Genomic DNA, 19206 nt, shown 5'->3' with positions numbered 1-19206 from the left:
GCTGGTCCCGCACTACAGATCTGATCAAATTAAATGGAGACCCATCACATCTGGTATCCATGAGACTCACAGTTCTTAATTCAGCCTTTTGAAATACTGTGTCCGTTTCATCCCCTATTAGCAAACTAAGCAGCCTTTACATCCCTACTGCCAGGGTGATACCTGCGCTGGCAACTGTTTTCTAAGATTTTCCCATTTGTGCCCAAGGAACATAATGTGGTGCAACAGGTCTCTTGCGTGTACCGGCATCTGATGCAACGGGTTGGTGGCACGCTGGGGATGGTGCTGTCTGGCGTTCTTCTGCCACAAACGCAGTCATTTTTTCTCACAAAAGGGTAGTCCCAATCTGGAACACCCTCATCATACAGAATGCAAAATTCTGCATTTGGCATGTCACATGGGTCTAAGGACCCTTCTTATGGCCATGGGCTCATTTGTGGAGCTAACCGCTCAGTCCAGTCTGCTAGATTTTCTACATATGGTACGACACTGTGCCATCTATTTTCTCCCTCAGCGGCGACCTCACTGGGAGAGAGGCCGGCGCTGTGCAAATTTGATTGCGCACTGATTTGTTGCGCTGCTCAATTGTGGAGTGTCAATTGCCCCCTAACCTCCTTGGATCCCATTCTGGGGTCTGACTGGCCATGGTTGCTTTGGAATCGTACCTGCTCAAGCTCTGTCACTCTGGCCTCCTAATTCTTGGGAGCACATCCTGCCCTCTTTCCCTTGTGTCAGTCGGTTTAGTCTAAGTCAATGAGTGGCCTCTCTTGGATATCATTGATGGGGTGACTTGCTTCTGGGGTTTGAAGCAGTTCATCCATGCTCTCCACACACTGCCATATGGATTCTATTCTGTCTGTTACCTTCCCAAAATTTCTCTGAGTTTGTCATGTAAAGTCCTCGTCATACCCTTTTATCCTCATTTCACCTGTCTCTCTCCTACTCTCAATGAGTGATAGCCAGTCGTACACACTCTCTGGTGAGGCTACTGCACCCCCCTTCTCCTTCTGCCAAGGGGGTGAACTATCTTCAGTCCTTCTCTGCTCCGGTGTCTTTGCTTGAGATGTTGGCTGTCATGTCATACCTACAGTCCTATGCACATAATCACTCCATCCTGCATTCCCTGTGTGCCTCTGCTGTGGGAAGGACACTCGTTTTCTAATTACCTGATTTAAGTGACTGGACGTCACTATCTTCTGAACTCTGTTCTACGCGCTTATTCTTCTGGGGAGAGGCTGGGTCTAGATGCAGTATGAATTGCACTTCTAATTGCCCTGAAAATTTGGGGCCACCTATCCTTGTTTGCAGCCTAGGAGTACTTGGCTTTGGTATTGGTGGAGAAACCTATGGGGTGGATGTTGGGGAATGTGGAGGGGTTCCAATTTCAGTGGACTCACACCCCGCTGTGGCTTCTTGCAGCTGCATTAGTGGGTAGATGCTGAGCAAGATGGAGTCAGCGTGAGTGCTCATGCTGCTCGGCTGCTCACGCCAGACGCGTGAATGATCGGCTAGCTGCCCTGCGCCCTGCGATGTGAGGACGGTCTGGAGAACGCAGAGAACGCTGAGGCTGCTATCGGGAGGTCCCGAATCTCTGCAACTACGACGCGGACGTGGCACTATCAGCGAGGCAACAATCAAGGCCACTTTCTGCATTTCTATCCTTCCGTCGGATCCCCTAGCACTGCCAGTTCGGTGCTTCATCGCAGCTTTGATCTGGACCTCGCCGCTCACATCGCCTTTGGCCCCATCAATCACCCACGGATTCAGCAGGAGACGGATACGACAGCTGATCTTTTCAGCCAGGAAGTTCTGCAGCCTCGACATGAGCGCTCGGGGGGCCAGGAAGGGTGGCAAAATGAAGACAGTAGCCATTCCCAACCCAGAGAACCCAGGGACGCTGCATTCACAGAGGGGACTGCCAAACCCAGGCAAGAGGTTAGTGGCAGCAAAAAACTGTTGGGTAGAGCAGGGGGGAGCGGGCCGCTCGAAGACACAAAAGACTCATCACCTACGTAGCCCCCCCTAGCAAAAATGTTTATGGGAGCTAGAACCCAATCCTCAGGTACTAATCCCAAGGCCCTTGTGCTCCCCACTGAGAGTGTCCCCACGGCCCCACTAACCATGCTGATCGCACCAGCACCCGCACCTGGCGCACAGCAAGAGGCCTGCTTAGCGGTTAACCAAGAGACTGTCCTGGCAGAAACTGGACCCAGGAAAATGCCACGCACTGAGACTGGCACTAGTACCAATGGCACCTCTGTTGGGCTACTAGATCCTGCTACGAACTTAGGCATCTCTCTCTGTGTACTTCCTATTAATCTCCCAAAAGGGGCAACCATGCAACAAACTTTATCAACTCTGCCCTCTGTAGCACAGGAACTTGGTAATGGCTCCAATGTTGTTAGCTCCTCTCACAGCGCCAGAGATGCAGATGACGGGTACAGCCAACTTCATCCAGAGCCTAGAGGCTCCCCCTGGAGCGCAAGCTCCTTGGACCCCAGAAGTAGGGCTTGAGCATTTCTACTCCGTCTCCGATAGCACACCTATCTCCTCGGGCGAGGAAGGGTCCAACACAAGTGAAGGAGACAGTGAGGCCTCAAATAAGGACACTGGCACGGTCCAACGACCAAAGAAACTCAGAAGTAAGAGCAAGCGGCGCAGCCTGTTGAAATGGGACTATTCAGACTCTCAAATGTCTTATCCTCTGGACGAGAATGATCCCAGCACAACACAGTGGGGGTCAACAAAAAAACTGCCTGCAGACACAGCTGAGCCATCCCTAGCCTCTATCTTAGTTTCCATCAAAGAGTTTCAGGAGGAGGTTCGGGCCGACAATCGCGCAGACAAAGGTGCTGCTAAGAAACTTCAGGGAGGCCTAAGACGGCTGAATAAAACCTGCACTGACATAAGCGACCGTGTCTCCATGGTGGAAGCGCCAACCGAGCATTTGGAAACCGAATCCGTGACAGCCAAGCAACAGAGCGTGTCCAATACTGCCTGCCTGGTAGACCTAATGTCTAAGATGGAGGACCAGGAAAACCGCCAGCGCAGGAACAATCTCCGCCTGCTTGGTATTCCGGAGGGGAAGGAAGGGGACGACCCTAGGCGCTTCATCGTAAAACTTTTGCAGGGCTCCTTTCCTGACCAACAGGGTTGGGACTGGGATCGCGAGGTGCAGAGGGCGCACCGCTTTCCCTTCAACCAGAGACGGCAACACGACCGTGGCAACACCACTGGGGGACAGCCAAGGGTATTCGTGGTTTACTTTGGCAACTTTCTTCTTAGACAGTTAATCTACGACCACGCTCGCCCTAATTCCAAGAAAGGGGCCAATGGCATAACATTTTTCGCTAAACCCGACTTTTGCCATCAGACAGTAGAGCGGAGATGGCGCCTGAGACAATTGATCTCTCCGTTTCAGCAGCTGGGGGCCGAAGTATACTTAATGAACCCTGCTAGACTCAAAGTAATCCTCAACGGGGGCACCAAAGTCTTCCTGTCCGAAGTAAAAGCTGGCAAATACTTGAACGAGCTGAAATCCAGGAAGAGTCTTAGATGAAAAGCTCACCCTTTGCCCCTGCTATTTCCCTTCTGCTCTTACTCTCGTTCTTACAGTCTATAAATTTGCAAGCCTCCTAGGGCCGTGACAATGGTCGCACTACGGCAGCTTTATGTGAATCTTGCAATTGATGTAGTGGGCAGCCCTTTGTTTTCTTGATTGTTTCTTCCGTTTTTTTGTCTTTTTCCTCTTCTTCCCGTCAAAAGGGGGAAAACAAAATAAGGGGGCTACTAGCCGAATTAAAGTCTAATTTGGTTCTTTTTTTTTTTTTTTTTTTTTTTAAAACAATTTTTATTAAGACAACGAACAAAAGTACACCTTTCGACATTACATGGTATATCTGTGCGGTACAATGTGCTGTCCTATCACTCAATTTCTGACATTGATTGCGATTGTCATACAGGTACATCCAAGCCCTGATTTCCGCCACCCGCCACCTCCCTCTTCTTCCCTTACCCTTCCTCAGGTCGAGTCCCACGTGACAATACTGCCCTGAGTTTAGTCGCTTAGCTCGGACTCCGAGTTCGGTACAGGGGGTTCGCATAAATTGCCTCTATATGTGTTCCATTTTCCCCATATTCTCTGCCATCTCCGGGGGCAACCTCTGTTGACACACACCACCCTCTCCGCCATCATGGCACTATCTAGATCACGGCACCATCTCATATGGGAGGGGGCGGACTGCGACCCCCGGTATTGCGCAAGTGTCCTCTTTGCTAACGCTAGTCCGAGGGCCACCCAGGTTTGGTCAGCTGTGTTAAGGTCAGTATCGTCCCAGACATTCAGTAAACACATCCGAGGTTCCGGCGGGACATCCCGACCGGTAACCCGTGAGATCGTGGCCATGACCTCCCCCCAGTACAAGGTAATGTCAGGGCATTCCCATATAGTGTGAAAGAAGGTGCCTAGTAGTCCACATCCCCGCAGACAGAGCGGGGTAGCTGCCCTCCCCATTTTATGGAGCATGTCTCTAGTGTAGTATATCCGGTGCAGTATTTTAAGCTGCACCAGCTTTACTTTGGAGGGGATAGCCACCTCCCGGGGAGACGCCAACGCTTCAAACCATTCTAGTTCGTCCATGGGCCCCACTGCCGCCTCCCATTTCTTTTTAAGGATCTCCGTGGGGTCTTTTTGATGATTCACCAGTTTGCGGTAGGTCAATGTTATAGCTTTCTTGATGAGGTGGTCTGTTAGCAGCCTATCCTCTAGCGGGGAGGACTCGGGTAGGATGGTCCCCTTGGGTATAGCTAGCTGTAGGGCATGCCGTATTTGTAAAAATTTAAAGTGCTCAGTCTGGTTCAACTGATACTCTAATTGGAGCTTCGCAAACGGCACCACCCCCCCTTTTTTCCAGAGGTCACCGACCTTGGAGATGCCTATCAGGTCCCACCCCTCAAATTCTTTACGTAGGTGACCCATACCTATCTTCGGGGAGAGCCAGAGCGGCATCTGCTGCGTAATCACCCCTTCCCACCCCAACCTGCGCTGTGCTGTGCGCCACACCTGTACCGTGTGTGCTGTGGGGCCTTGTAGCTTCTTCGCCCCTGATGCGACATATAAGGCGTGGAGGACTCCGTGTAGTCCCAGCAGCGCCCTGTCCATGCGTAAAGCGGGTTCATCTTGCTCCGCGTGTATCCATTGATTGACTATTATAAGTTGGGACGCCCAATAATATAGACGTATGTTGGGCAACGCAATTCCCCCATCATACCAACTCCGCATAAGTTTGCAGAGAGCTATTCTATGAGGTTTACCCTCCCACAGCAGCGAGCCCACCTCTGCGTCGATCAATTTAAAATAAGAGTCTGGGACTGGGGCGGGCGCATTCTGTAGCGCATAAAGGAAACGAGGGAGAGCCATCATTTTGAATAGCGCCGCTCTCCCCAGCAGCGTCAGCGGCAGGGAGTGCCAATGTTTGACATCACTTTTTAGTCGTTTTAGGGGCGGAAGCAAATTGCGTTCTAGGAATAGCTCTTGATCAGGCGTGATGTGTATACCCAGATATTTGAAACCATCCCCCGCCATTGGGATTATCACTCCTTTGGGGAGTTGTGGCGGAGGTCCCTGAAGGACGTAAAGCACAGACTTCGTCCAATTAATCGAATAGCCAGAGAATCTACCATAGGAGTCACAAATATCCAGTAGTGCCGCTATGGATCGTTTCGGTTGTGTCAGATAGACCAAAATATCGTCCGCATAGAGCGAGATACGATCATCCCAGCTCTCTGTCCATTTGAGTCCTGATATCGCTGGAGCCTGCCTTATCCATGCCGTCAATGGTTCCAAAACCAGGGCGAACAGCAGAGGGGAGAGAGGACATCCTTGTCTAGTGCCTCGTCCCAGTGCAAAGTCTCTCGATAGTCGGCCATTCACCGCCACCTGCGCCAGAGGCGCTGTATAGAGTAGCCGTACCCAGGCACAGAACTTTGGCTCAAAACCAAAACGCATAAGCACCGCAAATAGAAAGGGCCACTCCACTCGGTCGAAAGCCATAATCGCGTCCAGCGAGAGTATGACAGCATCCTCCTGGATGTGGGGCCCACTGGCCAGTATGCCGTGCAGCCGTCTAATATTCATTGCAGTGTTTCGTGCGGGCATAAAGCCTGACTGGTCCGGATGGATAAGTGTCTGCAAATGAGGTTGTATACGGGCCGCTAATAATTTCGCCAATATCTTGGCTTCCACGTTCAGGAGTGAGATAGGCCTATAGGAGGTGCACTCGGTGGGGGGCTTCCCGGGTTTCAATATTGCGACCAGAGTCGCGACTCTGATGTCTCGTGGAAGTATACCTTCCTCCAGACTGGTCTCATACATTTGCAGCAGATGCGGCACTATTGTGTTCGCCTCTCTCTTGAACAATTCCACCGGAATCCCATTTGGTCCCAGCGCTTTACCTGACTGTAGGCCATAAATAACACGGGCGACCTCTTCTGCTGAAAAGCTCTTGTCCAGCACAAGTGCGTCATCTGGAGCCAAATGCGGAAGTCGTATGTCTGTGAGGAATTTTAAATTATCCTCTGTGGTGGTCGTCACCGCAGAGGTGTATACCTGTTCAAAGTGAGTAGCAAAGGTCATCGCTATGTCGTCCGGGTTTGTCACCTCCTCCCCGGAGGTCAGTCGCAATCGCGCCACCCACCGGTTGGCCTTCTCTTTTTTGTCGAGCCATGCTAGAAGTCGGCCCGCCTTATCCCCAAGCTCGTATATCGTATGTTGCGTTTTCGCAAGGCGCATGCGGGCCGCTTCCCAGAGATGGTCTCTATATGTCTGCTTCGCAAGGTTAAGTGTATGGGTGGTCGCGTCAGTGGGGTCTCTGGCGTGCTCCCTCTCTGCCGTGGTCACTGCTTCCTCCAGTGTCGCCACCTGTTGTGACGCTTCTCGCTTATGTGCTGTAATTACTGCGATGGCCTGTCCGCGCAGCACTGTTTTGTAGGCTTCCCAGAGGACACTAGGCGAGGAGACAGAGTGTACATTTTCGGGAAAGTATTGTTTTGTAGTTTTATGCAACGTCTTCCTCACTCCTGGGACCTTCAGGTACCCGGGATGTATCGGGAAAGTGCGCCTCCTACCTGAGAGGCCTGAGGAATATGTGAGCAGTAGCGGCGAGTGATCTGAAATGCCCCTGGGGAGATGCTTAACCTCTTGTATGCGATCAATACATGTAGGGGAGGTGAGGAGGTAGTCAATGCGCGAAAGACTATTATGTGCGCTAGCGTGATGAGTATATTGACGTTCTGTGGGGTGTCGCATGCGCCAACCATCAAGGAGCCCCATGGCGTTCAGGAAGCCCCGTAGGGGTGTGGGGGTCGTGTTCGGCCCTCTCGGGGGGTGTCTATCCCAGTCCGCGTCCACTATGGCGTTAAAGTCGCCCCCTATGATCAGCTCTCCCTGGGGTAGGCCCAGGAGGAACTTTCCCAGGGCCGGAAAAGCTAATGAGTGTAGTGCAGGGGGGATGTATACCGAGACAATATTAAAGCTGCACCCCTCCCATTGTCCCGATATCGCAGCAAACCGCCCCTGGTCATCTGTCCATTTCCCGTTCACCACCAAGGGGCAGCATTTCCGAAGAAGGATCCCCACTCCCCTGGATCCGGAAGTGAACTCGGAGTGCACTACCATTGTGAACCCCCATCTATCTAGTGCCTTCGTGGCCGTGCCAGTCAGATGGGTCTCTTGTAGGAGAGCCACCGATGGAGTGTGTCTCTTAATATGTTGCAACACCAGCCCCCTAATTTGGTTCTTTTTAGGCGTGGTTGACAGCCGGGGCTCATGACTGACTACCATCACTAAGGTTATTCCTGATTGCTCAGAAGAAGGGGGGGTGGGCTGGGCAGGGGGGAGGGGGATGGGACGGGCACTAGAAATGGCACAGAAGAATCAAGGGCACTCTTTGGCACGTACACATCTTCGTACTCACTTGTTAAGATATTGGGCGAGGTTAAACGTTTCCTTCCAACACCTAGATGGCTAAGATAGATTCACTTAGGCTTGTGTCTGCCAATATTTGTGGTTTGAACAACACTTCAAAAAGGCAAAATGTTGCCCAAGGTCTACGTTCTCTAGGGGGCAACATCATCTGCCTCCAGGAGACTCACATAGAGGGTTCATAGAAACATCTATTAGAAACACTGGGGTTTAAAGTCATGGGGGCTACCACACAGGGCGCCAAGACAAAGGGGGTAGGAATTATGGTAGATAGAAGACTTTCTCTTAATAATCCCTGTGTTAAATCAGACCCACTGGGCAGATGGGTAATAACTGAATGCCACCTTTCTTCTAACCCTCCTTTTACCCTCTGCTCACTGTACGGTAGCAACGTAGATGACCCAGGGATCATCAACATGGTCTCAGGGGAGCTAGCCCACTGGCCCACCCCTATCATCCTATGTGGCGACCTCAATATACATTTGCCCAGCGACTGGAAAATTGATAGCAAATGGAGGTACAAAGGCAGAAAGCCCCTGGTATTTCAAACACTAGTCAACCTAGCTCAGATCCATGGGCTAAGTGATATTTGAGCCAGCTTAAATCCTACGCAACCTGGCTACACCTTTTTTTTGGCCCCGCACCACACTCTTGTTACATTAGATAACTTTTTTGTTTCATCTTCACTTCTTAGTAATTGCACCATAGACACTGAACCTCGTTTTATGTCAGATCATAATCCTCTCATATTAAACATCAAGGGATTAGGGAATTGGAAGGAGGCACCTAGATGGAGCTTTGAGAAAGCCCTTTTACAAGACGCAGGCTATCAGGCACATATGCAAGGCTGGATCCAGGAATTCCTGGAAATAAACATCGGTACTGCCTCAACGATGACTGTCTGGGACACAATAAAGGCGGGGGTCAGGGGCGAAACTCTGAGGTTCTCAGTAAGGAAGAATAGGAAGGAGAAGCTGCTAATTAGTGATCTGCAGGGGAAACTAAGGAGAGCAGAAACAAACCTGGTCCTATTGGTTAAGTCAGGACAGGATATCGAAAATGTCCAAAAAGAGGTAGTCTTTGCTAAAGCAGAAATAGGAGCAGTATTTGCGGAAAAAACTGCAGCTAAGTGGGCATCTCTGCGTGAAAAAAATTACGAGTGCAGTGATTGCATTGGGTACCATCTGGCCGTCAAAACCAGGCAACAGTCCACAAGTAGTGAAATACACGCAATTAAATTGGCTACAGGGAATGAGACTAATGATCCTAATGCAATACAGAAGGGATTTCAGGAATTTTACACCGAGTTATACACCGAGGAGAACCGCAGTGTGGCTGGCTCACTCGAAAGCGAGATAGCTAGCTACTTAAGTGAGATAGACCTTAGACAGCTTAACTCTGATAACAGCGAGCTGCTAGAACTCACTCCAACTTGGGATGAAATCATGGAAGCTCTATCTAGCTTACCAGATGGGAAAGCCGCAGGAATGGATGGTATTCCTGTAGAATTCTATAAGATCTTTGCCCCTCAAATTAAATCAATCTTCACCGACGTGGTAACCTCTATCTTTAATGGGGCTTCCCCCCCTGCTTCCTGGTCCAATGCTAGAATATCTATATTCCCCAAAAAGGGTAAGTCCCCACTAGAGATGAGCTCATACAGACCCATCACTCTCATCAACTGCGACTCCAAAGTCTTCTCTAAAATACTGGCATCTAGAATATCCTCTGTGGCCGAGTCCTTAGTCTCAGAATGGCAACATGGCTTCATTCCAAAAAAAGGCACCACGGACCATGTCAGGCGGCCATTACCCTGTTTGACGCAGCGCAGGGAGCAGGAGACCCGATGTCATTAACATTACTAGATGCTGAAAAAGCATTTGACCAGGTCTCCTGGCGGTTCTTGTGGGCTGTCATGGGCAGGATGGGTTTTGGGCCTAGACTTACGCAGGCGGTACAGGCTCTATATCTAAAACCGACGGCCTGTGTCTCCATCAATGGGCGACTTACTGACCAATTCAACATCTCCCGGGGCACCAGGCAGGGTTGTCCCTGCTCCCCTCTGTTATTTGCCCTCTACCTAGACCCATTCATTAAACAAATTGAAAGGAATCCCGCCATCTTAGCAATTAGCATCCGGGGCATTAACACTAAAATCATGGCTTATGCGGACGACCTGGCCATAACTTCCCCTGATCCCGAGAATGCCATACTGGCATTGGAGCTAGAGGCACAAAAATTTGGGAAAATCTCGGGCTACGCCTTGAGCAAGAATAAAACTCAAATAATCATAAACAGGGAAATCACCTGGATTGATGTTAGGGTACTGTCAAAAGCTAGATATCTGGGGGTTCTCATATCTGCCAACATTGACGAAATTGTAACAGATAACTTAGTCCCTCTCGCTGCAGATACCAAGAAGGCCCTTAAACAGATTGATAACCTACACCTGACCCTCGTTGGTAGATGCAACGAAATCAAAATGACATACTTTCCTAAACTTTTTTACTTCTTTCGCACTGTACCCCTGGAATTCAGCAAAGCCAATTTTCAGAAATTCCAACAAATATTCACGCAGTTTATTTGGGCCTACTCACGACCAAGGCGGGCTCTAAGGCAACTATCTCTTCCAAGAGAGCGGGGTGGGTGGGCCTTCCCCAACATTATGCTTTACTAGTGGGCCTCAGTTATGCAACACAGCTCTGAGCTGGTGAGGGGACCCCCCCTCTCACCTACATCTGGGCTCTCCCCACCTTTCCAACTCCTACTGGGTGAAGAGCACTGGGGCTGTCTTCTCCGAGAGGCCTCGTTTGGATACTACAAACGTGTGAGATTCAAGACCTTAATGAACTCATACAAGGTCTTCCGTAATATCCGCAGAATATTTGGGTTGGGAAGATTCAACTATTACTCTCCTATCACGACAAATTGCAATCTTCCCGCTATTTTTGGTAGGTCCTACTTTTCAGATTGGCACAGGGCAGGCATCACAAAACTGGGGGATCTCATTACTAGTGAGGGAGTCAAATCATTCGTAAACCTGCAATCTAAATACGGTCTGAAAAGCCAAGATGCCTTCAAGTATCTCTCCATACGTAATTTTCTTTCCAGAAAGGTTGGGGACAACGAAGGTTTTATGGAAGTGGAACTTCTCAACACACTGCGTGACACCACGGCCCCTCGGATAGGTCTTTTGTATAACATACTAAATAGACAAACCCCAGATGATTTACAAAAAATAGCTGATAAATGGCACACCAAACTCGAATCTTCACACAGCATATTTTTCAACTCCTTAGCAGTCTCTCAAAATATTTTGCTGTCAGCCAAACTGCAGGCACAACATTTTAAAAACATCTTTTTTCTGTACATTACCTCCAGTAAAATTGCGAAGTGGGGAGTTGGCAAAGGGACACTATGCCCCCCCGGTGCTCTGAGTTTGGTGTCGACTCAATTCACATATTTGCAACCTGTCCTAAACTCGCTTCAATCCTCCTTAAGGTACAGGAATTTCTAGGGGAAGTCACCACCCAGACTATTGTGCTAACCCCCACAGTCATCCTGCTGGGGACCCAGTCCGAAACCATCAGGATCAAAAGTGGGGGCTTAATATTCATTGCAATGGCAGTGTGGAGGATCTGCGTCGCTTCCGCATGGTTGGATGTATAGGGTATACTTTTGTAATTTCTTCTTGTCACTTAGGAATACCTTCTGCATATGCTCTAAGGAGGTCTCCATCATTAGGCATAGTTAGTATTTTGTTACTCTAACCTCTTTCCTTCCCACCTCAAATATTACTTAGTTTTAAACAGATTTGTACGAAACTTAAAACAGGAAAAAGTCTCTGCTTTTCTAACTTATCATTTTGTAATATACGTTCAACTTTTATATTTCGTTTCACCAATTATACTGGGCACATTACAATTTAAACTTTTTGTTTATGCAATGTATATTTAAAACAACAATATGCACATAATACGATATTACACAACATCATAATGTGGCCACATTTCTTTCAAACGCGCATGCGCTCACCCTCACCCACATGAAAAATATAAACATTTCTCATCTAAAGCGACAATCACAGCTCTATTCTATTTTTAAGTAAATGCAACTGGCAACCCCTGGCCACACCCCTCCACGCCCCACAGGAGATTCCTTTCAAACCATGCATCTTAGAGACCATGGAGTGACTTTCTGGACATTAGATTGTTCAGATTTTACCTGGGGGTAATGTTTAGCGACACCAGCCTTTCAGCTATCCCTCGGTGTCCCTCAGTGTCAAATGGGACATAAATTGGCGCCTTCCAATTTCAAATTACCCAAACTGACCACGTGCAACTACGTCTCTCATGGCCTTATACCTTATATTTACAACATATTAACATCTGCGCTCAGCATTGTTAAGAAAAACATGTTAAAACATAAACAAAGATTGTGATCCGCTCTGTCCTCACCTTAAAAAAGACAGGAGTCCCCGGATCCTCCCCATCCCCGTGCACAGGCAGGACTTTAGCTGAACACGGTTTCTGCTTACCTCATCAGAATAAAATGCAGACAGATCTCTGCAGCGGGGGTAGGCGGTGTTCCTCAGTCAGATGGGGGCACAAAGGGATCTCCTATGCTGGCTGGACAACTGTTGCGGGGTAACAAAAACTCCCAATACTGGAATAAACACACAGACTCTTCTTGGCAATGGAAAGACAGCGTTTATTAACTGTCACGACAGGGAGAAAAAACTTCAGCATACAACACAGACTACATATTAGCCCTGCTCATGTTGTTTCTTGGGTTTTTAGCTCTCGCTGAGTCAGCGCGCATGCACTGCTCGGAGAGACTTTTGTAAATGAGTTTTCAAAGTGCTGCTGGCTGGCCTAGCGCTTGCGTTCACGCGAGCGTGCACGCGCGCAGCCGGCAGCTTTGCAATGTGTACAGCCAGATGCGATCACTTTCACTTGTGCGCACAGCCTCCTTTCACTTTTTGCGCGCGAGCATCACTCGCTTTTCTTGCAGGGGACAAAAACCCTAAACCCGCACAACAGTTCTTCCCACCCACAAGGACCGCACGCGTCGAGAAGAGATGGTCCACAAACTACATCACTGCTTGTGAATTGGAGAAAACTGGAGTTTGAAGCTGAATTTTCTTTAAAAAAAATACACTTTGTTCCTGGGCAATTCACTTAATTCCCTGCGCCGCTGTTCGTGTGTGTACCAACATAATTCGGAGCAGGCACTTTCCTTGCACTCCTCCCACCCCCCCTCCCCGAGCTGCTGCTGCCTGCGCCGCTTCGCCATCCTCCACACCTGCTCCGCCGGAGCCGGGCATGCAGCAGTCGAGCAGGCACAGCGCCGAGCGTGTGCCACAGCAGGCAGGGCAGCAGCACGGCAGACAGGCACAGGCAGCTTCCCGGGTCTTAGTGCCGTGAGCAGGCGCAGAGAAGGCAGCGCACCGCAGTAGCACCCCGACCTCGCTTATTTATTGATGTGCTTGTATATAGTGGGGGCATCAGGGCGCCTGGCAGGAGTACATATGCCAAACAATTATAGCAGGCACAATGGCCCGGATGCATCAGAGTGCTTTACAGGAGTACAGGTACCAAACTATGATAGCAGGCACTTGGCCGGAGGCTTAAGGGCGCTTTACAGGAGTACAGGCACCAAACTATCATAGTAGGCACATGGCCGGAGGCATCCGAGCGCTTTACAGGAGTACAGGTACCAAACTATTATAGCAGGCATGGCCCGGAGGCATCCGAGCGCTTTACAGGACTACAGGTACCAACCTATTATAGCAGCCACATGGCCCGGAGGCAACAGAGCGCTTTACAGGGGTACAGGTAGTAAACAATTATAGCAGGCAGATGGTCATGTCACTTGACATCATAGCGCTTCACAGAAGTACAATTGCCAGACAATTATTGAAGGCACATGGCCTGGAAGTACCAGAGCGCTTTAAAGGAGTACAGGTGCCAAATAATTACAGCAGGTATATGGTCAAGTGGCATTAGAGCGCTTTACAGGAGTACAGCTACTAAACAATTATAGCAGGTACATGGTCAAGTGGCATCAAAGTGCTTTACAGGAGTACATTTACCAAGCGATTATAGCAGGCACATGGTCAATGGCACCAGAACACTTTACAGAAGTACAATTGCCAAACAATTATAGTAGGTCCAACGACCAGCAGCATCAGAGCACATTACAGGAGTACAGTTACCAAGCAAATATTGCCGGCCCATTGTCTGGAGCCATCAGAGTGCTTTACAGGAGTACAGGTACCAAACTATTATAGATGGCACATGGCCCGGAGGCAACAGAGTGCTTTACAGGAGTACAGGTATCAAACTGTTATAGCAGGCACATGGCCCGGAGGCAACAGAGCGCTTTACAGGAGTACAGGTACCAAACTGTTATAGCAGGCACATGGCCCGGAGGTAACTGAGCGATTTACAGGAGTACAGGTAATAAACAGTTATAGCAGGCACATGGCCCGGAGGCATCAGAATGCTTTACAGGAGTACAGGTACCAAACTATTATAGTACAATTGCCAATTAGTGCAGGCACCTGGCCTGGAAGTACCAGAGCGCTTTACAGGAGTACAGGCGCCAACGAATTACAGCAGGTACATGGTGAAGTGGCATCGGATTGCTTTACAGGAGTACAGGTACCAACAAATTATAACAGGCACATGGTCAATGGCGCCAGAGCACTTTACAGGAGTATAGTTACCAAATAATTATAGCAGGCACTTGGCTTCGTGGCATCAGAGCACTTTACAGGAGTACATTTACCGAATAATTATAGCAGGCGCATGGCCCGAAGGCATCAGAGCACTTTGCAGGAGTACAGTTACCAAACTATCAAAGCAGGCGCATTGCCCGGAAGCATCAGAGCGCTTTGCAGGAGTACAGTTACCAAACTATCAAAGCAGGCGCATTGCCCGGAAGCATCAGAGCACTTTACGGGAGTACAGTTACCAAACTATCAAAGCAGGCGCATTGCCCGGAAGCATCAGAGCGCTTTGCAGGAGTACAGTTACCAAACTATCAAAGCAGGCGCATTGCCCGGAAGCATCAGAGCACTTTACGGGAGTACAGTTACCAAACTATCAAAGCAGGCGCATTGCCCGGAAGCATCAGACCGCTTTGCAGGAGTACAGCTACAAAACAATTATAGCACGCACATGGCCCGGAGACATCGGAGCACTTTGATGGAGTACAGTTACCAAACAATTAAAGGAGGGCACTTTTCTTCAAAAGGAAGGTGGCAAAATAATGTTATCTCAAAGGTGTAGTCCTGACCCTCATATTTGAATAGTGAGTCAAAATTACTTACTTTTCAACCTGTGGCATCCCGTCTCCTGTCATAGTTTGGCGGGACTTCTATTCTGCCCTGGAGCAAAATACTGAGTCACGTGACATATGTGCTATCATTAGCCTGAGAGCGATATCCCTGTCAGCTGGAGTCTCTGTCAGCAGCTGGGGGGGCGGAGCTTGTTACATCCTAGCTCCTGGAGGGGTTCCCACACTTGTCAGTCGTTTCTTAGTAAAGTACCCGTTGGTGTACCTACCTGCCTCCTGGGGTTTCATACCAAAGCCCATCTTCGAAATGAACCCCCCCCCCTTTCTGTATTATGTTATTCTATGGTACTGTGGCCTCTCGCACTGCAGGTGCTCAGAACCTGATATTGTCACAGCCACAAGCCTTGAGGGGAGACCCTGAGAACACAATCTTAAGACTGGAGGTAGGTTCAGAGTTTACAGAGAGAGGTGAGAGAGGGCTCAGACAGAAATGGAGTGTGAGCGAGAAAGAGACTGGGCCTCTGTGCGCTAGACGTGGACGCTACATTTCTTGTGTCTGTGGGGACCAGAGTCACAAAGCTCTTTGCACTCCTAAATTCTATTCTGTTGATCAAACATATGCACTTGTAGGAGCATAAGCCTAACCCAGATTGAAAGAATCCGGATTGGTTGAATTTTACATTGAGTGCAATATTTGCTCCCAGTGTCGCCTTTCTTAACTAAATTGCTTTCTACTGGGAGCTACTAACTTATGTTTCACCGAGTCTCGTGAAAACGTGCTTCGTTTCTGTTCAGTCCACCCTCTCCAAAAACACAGAGCAGGAGCAACAAGCATTGGCATAGCCAATAGGTGTCCCCTTTGGGACCTTAGAAGTGTTTAGCCCTGCAACGGTTGATGTTGTTACAGCAGGGATATTGTGCTGCATAACTAAACACTTATAGGTTCCCAAAAGCGAGACCTATTGGCCATGCCAATGCTTGTTATCAAATGCCTGCTTGCAGACAGGCCTTTATATGCACACTAACACAATGCTTTATTACACATAGTAGATAATAGTTGATTTGCGAGTTACAGATTTAAGATGTCAAAACAGTCCAGCTCACGTGACCTCATGATCCATTACACATTCGTCATTACACTTCCAACAGAGGCTACCGACCGAGGGTTGTTCTGCCTGTGAATGCTTGCGTGTTTCATGGTACATGCAATCTACCCGAAGTGTGTGCTGGCAGCATTGTGCGACTAAGACCTTTGTGTCCGCACAACTTAGTTACTTCCCTCCACCCATTGTTAAGTCAAGGGCTCGTGTGCTCTGGGCACATGTGATTCTATAAAGCTATTGTCTAATCAGGTCACAGTCTGTTTGGGGGCGCGAGGGGCGTGCCAGGACCTGTGTGCTGATGTCGTCAATGCTTTCAAGTGCACTAAGCATGAGTTTGTCTTTAACTGAAAACCCTTTTAAGTTTCCTCTTCCACTACACCCTTAAGTGAACTCTTCACCTTGTTCCTGTCAGGACAGGATTTGGGCCTAAACTGGTTTCTAACCACGAACAGCTGTGTGGCGTTTGCTTGGCCTTGATGTTGCGCTATATTTTCATGTTTCATGTTTTCTTCACCATGTTCATTTTTTACATTTCCAGCAGCATTACCGCGCCACAGGGCATTAACTGTTCACTTCTACTCCCAGAGCCGAGCTCCCTCCCCTAACGCTCATTGACTGTAGGCTTGTCTCTGACCCAGCATCATCTTTGGCTAGGCCCCTGCTATGGAACTGACACAGACATATATACATACATGCATGCATGCATACATACATAGCATACATACAAGGCTGGAGCTCCCCTACCATGTTCAACCTCCCTTTAGACTATTGTTTTTCTTCCCTTTCACTGTCCTTCCCCACTCTGTGACTGCTTTCCTCTTTAGCCTGATTGACATGTTTCTTGTTTGCTTTGTACTCTCACAGACCTCGAGTCTCAAGCATCATGTCTGGGTCAGCTGGATCTCATGCACAGGCGCGGTTGAGGTTGAGCCTCATGGCTTGAATCTGCAATAGAGCTGGAACAGCGCAGACCGCTGTCAAGACATGGCCAAGGGACACATAAATGCACTCTGCTTCACATATGATGAGTGCACATCATCCCAGTGTGTTCACATAAGGGCCCCCCTAGAGCTGGCCAAGCTGTGTTGTGAGTTCTGGCACGATCAGGACTATTTCATCCCGTAACATGTGTTCCACATATGTGGCTGCAGCCTGAGAGGGCAAAAATAAGTGTGACTGAGGAATATGTTTGTGAGAGGCTGATTACATAATATGGATCAAGCCATCTTAAATGTTTACTCCCCAAATCAAGATCAGGGCACATTCTTTGACTCCATCCCTCCCCTGCTCACAGTGCAGATGGAGGGTCCATGCGTATAGGGGGAGATTGTAACTGTGGTGCAGACGTGGGGTTGAGTGCTCCTATCTCCCGGTTCCCACTGCCCCAACAGTGAAGATTGCAAAGATATGGCCACATGGCAGCCCCACCGTTCTCGAGTGGACTCTTGGCGCTCGCATCACCCATTGGCCAGAGATGATTCCTACTACTTGCCAGTATATAATCTCCGCGCCTAGCTCGATACGTTTATTTGTACCCTGAGTGTGCACGCGCTGGCCCATGCTACGGAGTATCTTTGCAGGACCTATACAGATCATAACCCACTACCACCGATGTTACAGAGCCAGAGAACGTGACCACCGATTCCGAAACGGACATTTCAGAAAGACATTCTAGATGACCCAGTATTCCGGCAAGAGATGCAGGAGGTCATTCAGAATCATTGGGCTGAGAACAGAGGCTGGACGTCATCTCTACTGGTGAAATGGGAAGCGCTTAACATAACCATCAGAGGGCATCGCACCAAGACTAGAGTGGGTACCACCAGCACACCCAATGGGGAGGTAGATCAACAGGAGGAGAGGGTGGGATGATAGAGAGAGAGGATGGTTGATCTCAGCAAGCAGTCAGTCTTATTAGAAGAGAAGGAGAGATCAGTGCAAGCCTGGGAAAGACTGAGAAGCTTCGAAACTAAAAACTAGAGTGTTAGACCCGGCCTCGTAGCATGGCTCTTCCTGTCCTCGCACTACCTAACCTGGTACCAGGGACCCCAAGCACACGGCCCAGCCGATCCTTCCCACCAGAACACACACACGCAGCACGGGCCTCCCCGTCCATGGCCTCTCTCCTTTCGGCCACCCCGGGCACGCGTGCCCACTTCGTGCACCAAGATGGCCGCCCGGCCCCAGCACAACCCGGGCCTAGAGGCGCCACTCCGGCTGGAGGACATCACGCTTCCAGGGGATGAGAGAGGGAGGAGCAGTTTCTATCGCACCTCTGAACTCCCCTGGGACGATGGGTTTCGATCGGCCCTCCGGCCTCCCTGAGGGCTGGCTCCACGCCTGCTGGGTGTCTGGGACTCCTCCCGACCCGGCCCTGAAAGGATCAAAAGACAATAGCAGGAAACCTCGACAAGCGACCCCCAGGTGACAAGACCCCTGCCTGCACAGACTCCGGACATCAAAGAGGGGTCGACCTATAACAAGGGGTGCTCTGGGACTGTCCGGCAGATTCGCCTTGGAACATCTGGGCCCTGCAGCGTGACTCGCGGCTCCACGAAGAACGTAAGACCTCCGAACCTGTGCTTGAGCCCTGCTGAGTGACTCGCGGCTCCCTGAAGATCGTAAGACCTCCGAACTTGTGCTTGAGCCCTGCTGAGTGACTCGCGGCTCCCTGAAGATCGTAAGACCTCCGAACTTGTGCTTGAGCCCTGCTGAGTGACTCGCGGCTCCCCGAAGAACGTAAGACCTCCGAACTTGTGCTTGAGCCCTGCTGAGTGACTCGCGGCTCCCTGAAGATCGTAAGACCTCCGAACTTGTGCT

General features: G+C 49.6%; 1 long non-coding RNA gene across 1 annotated transcript in view; it reads right to left on the bottom strand.

Annotated features, from left to right (window-relative positions):
* The window catches only part of LOC146783171 (uncharacterized), a 39429-nt gene extending 24044 nt beyond the window's left edge, over positions 1–15385 (bottom strand). The window contains exon 1 of the long non-coding RNA XR_014970455.1: positions 15318–15385. This is a non-coding gene — a long non-coding RNA (uncharacterized LOC146783171). The remainder of the gene's footprint in view (positions 1–15317) is intronic.
* Positions 15386–19206: the final 3821 nt, after the last annotated feature.

This window comes from Triturus cristatus, chromosome 11 (genome assembly GCF_964204655.1).
Source record: "Triturus cristatus chromosome 11, aTriCri1.1, whole genome shotgun sequence".
Classification (NCBI taxonomy): Eukaryota; Metazoa; Chordata; class Amphibia; order Caudata; family Salamandridae; genus Triturus; species Triturus cristatus.
Note: the sequence above shows the minus strand (reverse complement) of the source record. Positions and strands in the feature narration are given on the sequence as shown.